The sequence below is a fragment of the Hibiscus syriacus genome, unplaced genomic scaffold (assembly GCF_006381635.1).
Source record: "Hibiscus syriacus cultivar Baekdansim isolate YM2019G1 unplaced genomic scaffold, ASM638163v2 tig00110429_pilon, whole genome shotgun sequence".
In the NCBI taxonomy this organism is placed as follows: Eukaryota; Viridiplantae; Streptophyta; class Magnoliopsida; order Malvales; family Malvaceae; genus Hibiscus; species Hibiscus syriacus.
In genome coordinates, this window is record NW_024062733.1 from 8,468,327 (window position 1) to 8,479,594 (window position 11,268).

Below are 11,268 nucleotides of genomic sequence, written 5' to 3' on the forward strand. Positions count from 1 at the left end.
TCATCGAAGAGAGAACCCAGGAATAAGGAAAGAACTTTCAATAAATCTTCATAGATTTAGTATTCTTTGGAGTTTCTCGATGAAAATCAATGGTATTTTATTTATTTATTTTTGATCCAATTTTAGAATTTTTTAGAGTTTTATATTATATTGAATGACTCAATGACCCAATTTGAATCTCTATGAGATTTGTAGATAATTATTTTTGTGATCCCTCTAAATTGTTTTGAAATTTTATTTTATTTTTTTCTTAATCTCATTTTAATTTCTTTTAAATTAGAAATTTGATTTGATTTTTATTGATTTTAAATTTGATTTCTTAAACATCTTAGTTTTCGTTTTAATTTCTTAAAATACTTAGTTTACTTTTTTTCTTAAATTTGATTGGTTTCTTTAATTTCTTTTTCCCTTTCTTTCGTAAACTTGCTTAATCTGTGTTTCATCAAAAAAAATTTATTTCTTTTTAATCTACGCTTTAATTTTAATAATGGTCGTGGTCTTTTTTTTGTTTCATCATGATTTTCCTTTATTTTTGGATTTGGCTTAAAATTGTAGTCTAAATTGATTTTATTACATTTTAATCCTACATTCAGAAAACGTTTTCTATTTTAGATTAGCTTTTTTTTCCTTTATTTTATTTATGCATTCATTTTGCATTAATGTTTCATTTATATATTTATAGAGTATTTTATATTCATTTATTTTATATTTTCATTAAATTTTGTAATTTCAATATTAATTTGTCATGTTATGTATGATTCACAATATTATTTTATTTTGGTACCCGTGACCTTTCACTTTACTTTTGCATATTAGACTCAAATTATTATTTCTTTTTTACAGTCTTAATTTATTTTATTTTACAGTAACACAACTCAAAGGTAAGTAATTCAGATCTTCTTTTTAAATTTTAGTCCTAACTTCGATTTTTTTCTATTAAGACAATTTATAACTGTGTTGGTACCGAAATGGTGATGTGGGGTGCTCTTCCTTCCCCACACGTAATCGACTCTCGAACTCTCCCACTTGGATCTCTGATAAGACATAAACCCGATATAAAAGCGGTAAGTTTAAGGAATCCAATTTACCTAAACTTAAAGGATCGATGGCGACTCCATCATACAATCCAAGTTGAACCGCAAACCCGGGACCACCTGAAGGGCCATTGCGATAGCATGGCAACTCCGTTGGGAACTACAAGATAGTCAGTCTAAAAATTGATTATTGGTTGTCTTCTTAAGCGAAAATTGTAGGTTTAATTTTAATTTATTTTCAATTCTTTTATTTACTTTTGATTTTTTTTCAAATAAATAACTATATTGATGTGTGCTTTCAGTTACTACAGCAAAACAGAGTTTTAGCGGTGTTTTTAAGCGCCGCTAAAAGCAATCGCGACGACCGCAAAAACACCGCAAGAAGAGTCGGCTATACCAGCGCCGCTAAAGTTAGCGGCGTTTGAGAAAGAAAAACGTCGCAATAGGTCAAGATCTATAACGGAGTTTTTTGAACAAATGCCACAAAAGGTCGAGATCTATAGCGGGGTTTTTGGAACAAACGTCGAAAAAGGTCATATCTAGTGGCGTTTTTGGAACAAACGCCCCAAAAGGTCATATCTATAGCAACGTTTTTGGAACAAACGTCGCAAAAGGTCGAGATCTATAGCGGCATTTTTGGAACAAACACCGCAAAAGGTCATATCTATAGCGGCGTTTTTGGAACAAATGCCGCAAAAGGTCGAGATCTATAACAGCGTTTTTTGGATACAAACACCCTTAATTACCTCTGTCGACATTCGATTTTTCATCCTGTTCTTCTTATTATTATTATATTCATTATTATTAACAATAATATTATTATTTTACATATTTTGCAGCACCCCATGTAAAGCACTACCAATTGAGTAGACCCATGTCTTATCAACATTTAATCTACCCCAATTCAACAACTCCAACTACACGCAGGATTGAAAATGAGGGGATTAAAAAAGGGGAATAGAAGAAAATGAGAGAAAGTTGCCATCACTCATGCCTCCCACGTGAAGCTAGTAACGCACGCCATTCTCCCCACCAAATCTGCACCCAATAGCAAACAAAAAATCAAAATATCATCAACATCAACCAAAGTCAGAAGAAAAAGAAAGCAATTTAATCCCGAATATTTTGGGATTTCACTTTACCTGCTCCAATCAAAGTCTCACCAAAATGAAGAAAATCAACATGCAACGACAAAGGAATTTGGTGAAGAAAATGGAGATAAAATAGGAGGGAGATTCAGAAAGAAAAGAAAATCAGTGTAATAGGAATATCAATATTGTATTAAAAAGCCGAGAAAGCAATAGAAATACCAGGGATTCGAGGTATTATTATTTGGTTTTCTCTTTATTTTCCAGTTTCTTTTTATATGCATGTTTGTATTATTTGTAACACAAAAAAAAAATTAATGTAAGTTTGTTCATTTCCCTCGATTAAAAGAACATAACCCAAATGTTCTTCCCGAATCTTCAATAAAAAATAATCCATGTAAGAGTTTTTTTTTATTTCAGAAAAATAAAGCAATACAAAGATTTTTAATTCACTTATTCACAACACAGTGCTAACACAGTATTTTCTTTAAACATTGTTTTCTTTATTTTTCTTGAAATCAACAGAGTCATATCAATTTTCATTCTTAATAAATATATTATGTAAAGAATAGGGAGTTATCATTTACCTTCAAAAAAAAAGGAGTCTCGAGTGAACCCTTGCATGTTCGATTTAAGGCTCGATCTGAGTGTTCTAGTGTAATCGAGAGTCGTTGTTGTTACTGACCACTGGAAATAGGAGGAGTTAAATTAATCATGAAAAAAATTGAAACTTAAAAAAAAATAAGGAGAATGATGAGATCGTTGGGTATGGTAGCCGGATATAGGGCTTGGGGTTTTGAACGATGATGGTAGCTTAAGTGAGATCGTGCGAGCTTGGGAAGCTTTGGAATCTCTTTAGTGTTCTTGACCGAACAAGTGAAAGAGGGAAGCTGAAGAAGGAGAGAAGCTGCACATGGGAAAACTTTAAAATAAAAAAAGGGAAATATAATAAAGCTAGGGTTTAGTTTATGTTTAAAATAATATATATATATATATATATATTTATTCGTCAAAACAGAATTGTTTCAATAGTTGTAAAGCTGTGTTTTACATAGGGAGGGGTAAATGCTTTGGCTAAACCTTTGAGATTTGAATCATTCAACTTGGGTCCTTAAGTTTTTTAGTTTCTGGTTGTAGCTCCTAACTTTCATGCAAATTTCATTTCGGTCCCTAATTGTAAGTTTATATATTTATAATTTTATCTCTGTACTTTATGCGCATTAAATTTTGGTCCCTTATATATTTTATTTTATTTTAATTTTGGCATATTATTTTAATAACTTTATATTTTAATTCTATTTTTATTCTAATTTTGCTTATGTTGATTGCATTTGAATTCATTTTAGTCCTGATAAGTATTGCATGATACCCTCATCAGCATCACTGGACTCGAGTCAAAATAAATTGATTAAGGGTAATATTCAAGCATTTTAATATTGTTGTAAAGTAACTGTCTTAACGGATAAGAAAGTTACTTTCGATAATTTTAAAATGAAAGTCTATCCCGTCAAGTGACACCAATTAAATCGAATCCATTTTATAAAATTTGGAGATTGAGGAAAAGATTGTATTCTTTTAATTAAATTCATCGAGAAAAGACAGTTAGATCGAATCTATGGTCTCGTCTCTTGATATTTAATTAATTGAATATCCTTATTCTCATTAAATATTGGTAAAAATAAATAACTAATCAATTGCTTGATAGTTTTTTTTTTTTACTTTTGTATGTGTTTTCAAAGGGTTTTCAAAATAATGTTCGATCATAAATAATTAAATATTTTTATTTTATCTCTAAAAATGATTTTGGGTGTTATTATTTTGAAATTTAGAATGAAAGTTTAATATTTCTTTATTTTGATTGGAGTAAGAATTGATTGATTCAAGGTATGATAGATCAGTTCTTCTCGATTGGAAATAATTTAGTATTCTTATATTTCATCCAAAATTTAAAAAATATTATTTTAGGGGATCTTAAATTAAATTAGACTTGAATTTGTATATTTTATTGCAAAGACAATTAATTAATTGACTAGGTACCGATTTAGGGTGTTGTGGGGGTGCTAATCCTTCCCCACATGTAACCGACTCCCGAACTCAATTTTTTGGTAATGCAGACCACAAAATTGTCTTTTTAATTAAAATTAATATTTTATTAAAATGACAAATATATTTTTTTGGGTGCCCAATCACACCCTAATCAAAGATTGGTGGTGACTCTTCGAACCATATTTTTCTATCGTAAAGGAATTGCCAAGTTTTCAAAATGAGAGGTTTTTTTAAATCACATTTATTTTTTTTAAATTGAAAATTAATCAAGAGAAATAAATTAAAAATGTGTGGTTTTCAAAATCTCATCCCGGAAAAAAACCGTTTCGACAGCTTGGCGACTCTGCTGGGGACCCTTTTTTTTTAGAGAGTCAGGCCGATAATTGATTAATTAATTGTCTTTGCAAATAAAAAATACAAGTTCGTTCTAATTTGGTTTTTGATCCCTTGTTTTGTTTTAAATAAGTCTAATTTGGTTTTTGATCCCTTATTTTGTTTTAAATAAGTTTTGAATGCTTTTTGACTCTTAATTTGCTTAACCACTAAATAGTTGTACTGATCTGTTTGCTAATGTTGTCAGATTAAATAATTGTTCAGGGTCTTGAGTTTTATGTTTAGTGTTGTTTGATTTGTTTCGCTTTTCCTCACACACTGCACAACTGCATTCGCATAACATGAGCTAAAACCCCGCTCCGTCCTATTGAAGTAGGAGAAAGTAACTACTCCCTCGTGTGGTTTTCACCTCCGTTCGGGATAGTGAAATGCTGATTGGGCTCATGCCTTATGATCCTCGTGAGGTTTTCACCTCCGCAATGACATAAGGAAGTGTGTCCCCTCAAATTGAACTCAATCCGAAAGCCTGTGATGGGCCAGGATTGAGGGTTCGGTAGCCCAAGGGGGCATCGACAAAGGACAATTTAAGAACCCCTTACTTTAGAACTGAACCCAGCATATAGTGAACATAGACCCAAATTTAGGTCGAGCCTGACCTGAAACTTAGGAGTCCCGTGAGGAGGGTACACAAGGAAAAGTTTTTGAGTCATTTATTTTCACTTTTTGAATAAATGTATGCGAACTAGAAATCATGCGGTTAGGATTATTTTCCTGAACAAACATGTGAATTAGATATCATGCGGTTAGGATTTTTGTGAATAACAAAAGCATATGGGTAGAAATCATGACTGGGTAGGATCTACTAAAGCATGATTGGGTAGCTAACATGTAGGGTAGGTTTTATCGATAAATTGATTTATGTTTAGTCAATTCATTTATTATTACTGACCGATTTTCTTTCTTTTTGTTTACTTTATCCTCATCTTGCATTGCAATATTCATTTCATTGGTGTTGATCCATGACTGATGTCTATATAGAAGACTAGTATTATGGAACGAATGATTCAAAAAATAGAGGACAATGCAGACGTCTTGATATGGTCCGAGCAGTCTCAACTAACAAATGGAGACAGTTTATCAACAGGGTATATATCAGAGCTGAGAGGGTATACTCACATCAACGTTTGTCAGAATGATCTGAACGAACTGAAAGAGATTTGGGGAAGATGGGAAACGTCCGATAAGCAATTGTTCTATCAACTCCATGGTGACATTTCATATCTCCTTGATATCCCGATTGATCGGAATTTGTTTAGAGCTCTAGCTCAGTTTTGGAATCCCGCTTACAGCTGTTTTACATTTGGTCGAGTAGACATGACGCCTACTATAGAGGAGTATCGTGCCTTGATTCGTTGTCCGAGGTTCCAAGTAGACAAAGTATACACCAAACCCCCAAATACTCCTTCCTTTAAGAAGAAACTTATTCTGATGACTGGCATGAGTGAAGAATGGGTTATGAGAGGCATAAAAAAGAAAGGGGACTGTGAATGCGTTACTTGGACCCTTCTGAGAGATTTGATTGACTGTCATTCTGATCGAAGAAAAAAGATTGATTTCTTTGCTCTAGGTATATATGGATTGGTCATTTTTCTGAGAGTTCTCGGACATATTGATGTATCAGTGGTTGACATGTTTGAAAGACTGGATAGACATGTGGATCCTGTTCCAGCTATTCTGGCAGAAACATTTCGTTTCCTGAGCTCTTGCCGAAGAGAAGGGGAAGGACGATTCATAGGTTGTGCACCATTGTTGCTAACCTGGATCCTTAGTCATTTCAAACACGTCGAGAGAGCACCTGGTCGGGTTTTCTTAGATGGTTTTTCACCGTTGAAGGATTTCATTTCTCGACAATGGCCTGGGGGTTTTACTGAGGAAAAGTGGATGATCATTTTCAAAAGTATCCGAGACAGTGACATATTATGGCGTACCTCATGGAATGTCTCATCTAACATATTGTATCGATGTGGAGATAGAGATTGGGTTCCATTACCTGGTATTTGGGGATCTGTAGGGTATGCCCCATTATTGGTTTCCCGACAAGTTGGGTCGAGACAGTTTATTCCGGCAATAAGGGAGTTATCTAAGTCTGAGTTCGCATTCAGGGGAGAACTGTATAAGAATAAAGTTAAAGGGGTCACTGATGCTTGGAGACACACCTATCGGGTAAATCTCTTTACTTTTGAGTCAAGGCTATCTCGAGGATACGAGGAGTGGAGAAGCAACCGAGTCAATGATAATATTCCAATAGGTAATCAAGAGAATATCCAATCTATGGAAGAACATCTCAGGGTGATCCCGTCTCCGCTTGAGCAAGCCAGGCTTAATTTTGAGGCAGAAAGGAAACAATGGAGAGTAACTTTGCAAAAGCTAGAAGATGAAGTATATCAAAAAGGGCTGGAGATTGACATCCAAAAGAGTCGGGCTGATCGGATTGAAAAAGTAGAGAAGCAACTTAGATTGGATTTCGATGACCTCCATTTATCACACCAGCGAATGATCAAAGATCAGGCATCTGCTAGCTCTAGTAAGTCTTCTACTGAATGGAGGCAAGAAGTGGTAGGACTGAAAAGAGAAGTTGGGGAAAGCAGTGAAGAACTCAAACGGAGTAGACATCAGGCCAAATTACTCTCGAGAGACAAAAATGCCCTTGAACAATAATTGCAAGAGAATCAGACCCAGAATGAGAAATTAAAGAATAGGGTCTTGAACTTAGAGACTGTTTTGCAACGATATCGAAGTCGAGAAAGTAGTTCACATGCTGAAGTGGAAAGATTGACGAAGCGTGCGAATGAACTCGAGGCCTTAGTTCAAGATTTGCAAAGAAGAGCAAATGAACTTCCATTGGTCCCTTATGAAGGAGTTATGCAATGGCGCTATCGTTGGGAGCAGGCTCAGTGGAGAGTTAAGCAAAGGGAGGATCTCATTGCAAGATACCTACAGCAAGCTCAAGGAGTGGCTCAACACTTGGTTGATCTGTCACAGGAAGCTGATAATGTGATTGAAGAACTGGATCCAGAGGCAGAAGAAAACCAGAAGATAGTGGAATTACTGGGAGATATCCAACAATTAGGAGAGATAGCTCTATTGTATCTGTGATCTGTTTAATCCTTGTAATTGAGCTTCGTTTCATATATAAAAAGTTGTTCTAAGGAATCGTCCCAGAATCAACACCTTGTATTGCATTCATCTTGCATTCATATTGCATCTACATTGCATTTCCTTTTATGAATAACATTCTAATCACATTTTTCACACCTCATTAATAAAACACCATGATTAATAAAAAATATTATGGTAGAATACTGGACACTTATAAGCATCCATACAACACGCGAAAAAAGGCAATGGATGATAGAATTGTCAATATAGAGAAGGTTCAAGCTGAAATGCAAGAGAATTTAAAGAAAGCGCAAGAGGAAACGCGCGAACAGATAATGAAGGCTCAAGACGACATGATGGCAAAGTTGGTTAGTTTGTTACAGGGAAATAGTGCGGTCCAAAGAGAGGCTCTAGTTATCTGTCCTGCTGCTGAGGAACCTTTATATCCCCCTGGCTTTACACCACCATATATCCACACACAACAAGCCACGACAATCCAACCGAAAAAAATACAAGTGAACTTACCTGGCTCTTCGACAAACCCACAACCAATTGAAGATGTCCCTGATTTGGATGAGGAAGACAAAAAAGAACAGGATAAGAAGATTAAGAAAGAATGGGAACAAATGAAACATGAATTTCGAGCTATGAAAGAAGATACTAACCTATATGGAATTGACGCCAGAGAACTAAGTCTGGTCCCCGATTTAGTGTTGCCACCGAAGTTCAAAGTTCCAGACTTCGAGAAATTTGATGGCACCAGTTGTCCTTCTGCACACATTACCATGTTTTGCAGAAAAATGACAGGCTATGTGGGAAACGATCAGCTATTAATTCATTGTTTTCAAGAAAGTTTGGCAGGATCAGCAATCCGTTGGTACAATCAGCTAAGTCGGGCTCAAATTAAATCTTGGAAGGATTTGGCTAAGGCTTTTCTAGAGCAATATAAGCATGTAAAAGATGTGAGGCCGAACCGAATTTTGTTACAGAGTATGGAAAAAAGATCTAACGAGAGCTTCAGGCAATATGCCCAAAGGTGGAGAGATGTGGCTGTGCAAGTTCATCCACCATTAGAGGAGGAAGAAACCAATATGTTTTTTATAAATACTCTGAGGGCCCCATTCTTTGGACATCTCATTGGAAATTCATCCAAGAATTTTGCTGACATAGTTAATACAGGAGAAATGATCGAGATGGCGATCAAAAGCGGGAAGCTAGACGGGGGAGAATCTAGCCGAAAGCCTCCAGTGAGAAGAAAAGATAATGAGGTCAGTAATGTGAAGAAATACGATTCTAATAACATTACAGTATCTCGACCACTGGCCACTGCGTCGTCAGCATCAAATCCTATCTAACAAGGAGTGAAAGAACCAAGACAGGAAAGGGAAAGGGTTCAATTTGACCCTATCCCCATGACCTATAAAGAATTATTCCAGATCCTGTATGACAAACATGTGGTGTCACCTTACCACACTTCTCCAATACAACCTCCTTACCCAAAATGGTTTGACATCAATGCTCAATGTGAGTATCATGCGGGGGAATCGGGGCATTCAATTGAAAACTACCTGGCCTTTAAAAAGTTGGTGCAGAGATTAAGACAAAGAAATGTTATCAACTTCGGTGATAGTGAGCAGCCTAATGTGGCTCAGAACGCACTACCGAACCATGCAGGAATAGGGGTTAATGTTGTTATTGAAGAAAAAGAGAATGAAGTCATAACCAAAGTCAATGAAGTGAAGTCACCCATGCATTGTGTATGGGGGCAAATGGTCAAAGTAGGCTGGTTGACCTTTAATGCTAACAAGAATAAGTATGCTTGCCCCTATCACCGTTGCGAGGATCATGCCATTCAAAACTGTGACGAGTTCAAGGCCTTGGTTCAAAGGTTGATGGATAATAAAGACATGGAATTTTACCATGAGCCTACGAAAGAGAAAGATATTGAGATTTGCGCTTCTGAAGACACATCCAAAGGAGTTTACAATACTAACTACCCTTTAGTCATCACACCAAAAGTTTGGACTATAGAAAGGTTAATCCCAAAAGTGATGATCACGCCTCCGTCGTCCTTTCCTTATAAAGATAACAAGCAGGTCCCTTGGAGGTATGGATGCCAAATAGAGAATGTTGAGAGTTTAGAAGATGCTAAGAAAGAGGTGGATGAGGTAGGCCACTTCACCAGAAGTGGGAGATGTTATTCTCCTAACCAAATTAGTGAACCTGAGAAAAGAACGGCCCCTGATAAAGGAAAAAGGGTCGAGATAATGATGAAAGATAATGAGTCAACAATCAATGAGCCGGTAACAGAGAACGAGGCTGTAGAGTTTTTAAAATTTTTGAAGCATAGTGAGTACAGCATCGTCGAGCAATTACACAAGTTGCCAGCTCGTATCTCGATCCTGTCTCTACTATTAAGCTCTGAGGCACATCGAAATGCATTGCTGAAAGTTTTGAATCAGACTTTCGTACCGAAAGATGTTCCAGTGGAAAAGATAGATCGGCTGGTTTCAAATATTCAGGCGGATAATTTCATCTCTTTCTCTGATGATGAAATCCCATCCGGAATGATGGGCAATCCTAAAGCCCTGCATATTACCATCAGGTGCAAGGGACATGTGTTATCACGAGCACTAATCGACAATGGCTCTGCCCTGAATGTGATGCCATTAGTGACATTGAAAAAACTGCCGGTTGATAGTACATACATGAGAAATTGCCAAAGCATCGTTCGAGCTTTTGACGGAACAAAGAAGGAGGTGCTGGGGAAGATCGATATTCCTTTAACCATAGGACCATCAACCTATGAGGTCGAATTCCTTGTAATGGATATAATGCCTTCCTATAACTGCTTGTTAGGAAGGCCTTGGATCCATCAGGCAGGAGTTGTGCCATCCACTTTGCATCAGAAACTCAAATTTGTAATTGAGGGGAGACTAGTATGCCTTAATGCTGAGGAAGATATCATTGCTTCCATATCTACTACCGCTACATATGTCGAAATAGATAAAGATGCGGTCGAGTGCTCTTTCAGAGCCTTGGAATTCATTAATGCCATCTTTGTTGCCGAAAGAAAGAAAATTCCGAAGACTAGGCTATCCAATTGTACCAAAATGGAACTGAAAATGACTATAGGAAGAGGAGCCAAGGTTGGAAGTGGGTTGGGAAGCCGCCTACAGGGAAATATTAGTCCAGTTTTTCCTGGTATTAAGCGAGATCGTTTTGGTTTGGGATATCGCCCGACCTTAAAGGAAAAGTTGAAAAATGTTCAAAAGAGCCAGGAAAGAAGGAAAGCCAGGTTAGTCGGGGAAGATATTAAGTAGGAACCCATGAATTTCCCATTGTTGCGTGACACCTTCATATATGGGGGCCATATGTTTCAGGGGAGTCGATCATCAAAAGAGTCTGTTATTGAAAATACCCTAAAGGATTTGGGTATAAATGTGATATCAGAGGAAGGAATCTAAGACGGAAGGGCTATGGGTATCTACCCCGCACCACCAGGCTTTGTGCTAAACAATTGGACAGCAGAAGAATTACCTGTAGTTTACAAAACTATTTCAGAGTAATGCACAAAAACTTTCCCTATTGTCTAAACCCTGAGGCAA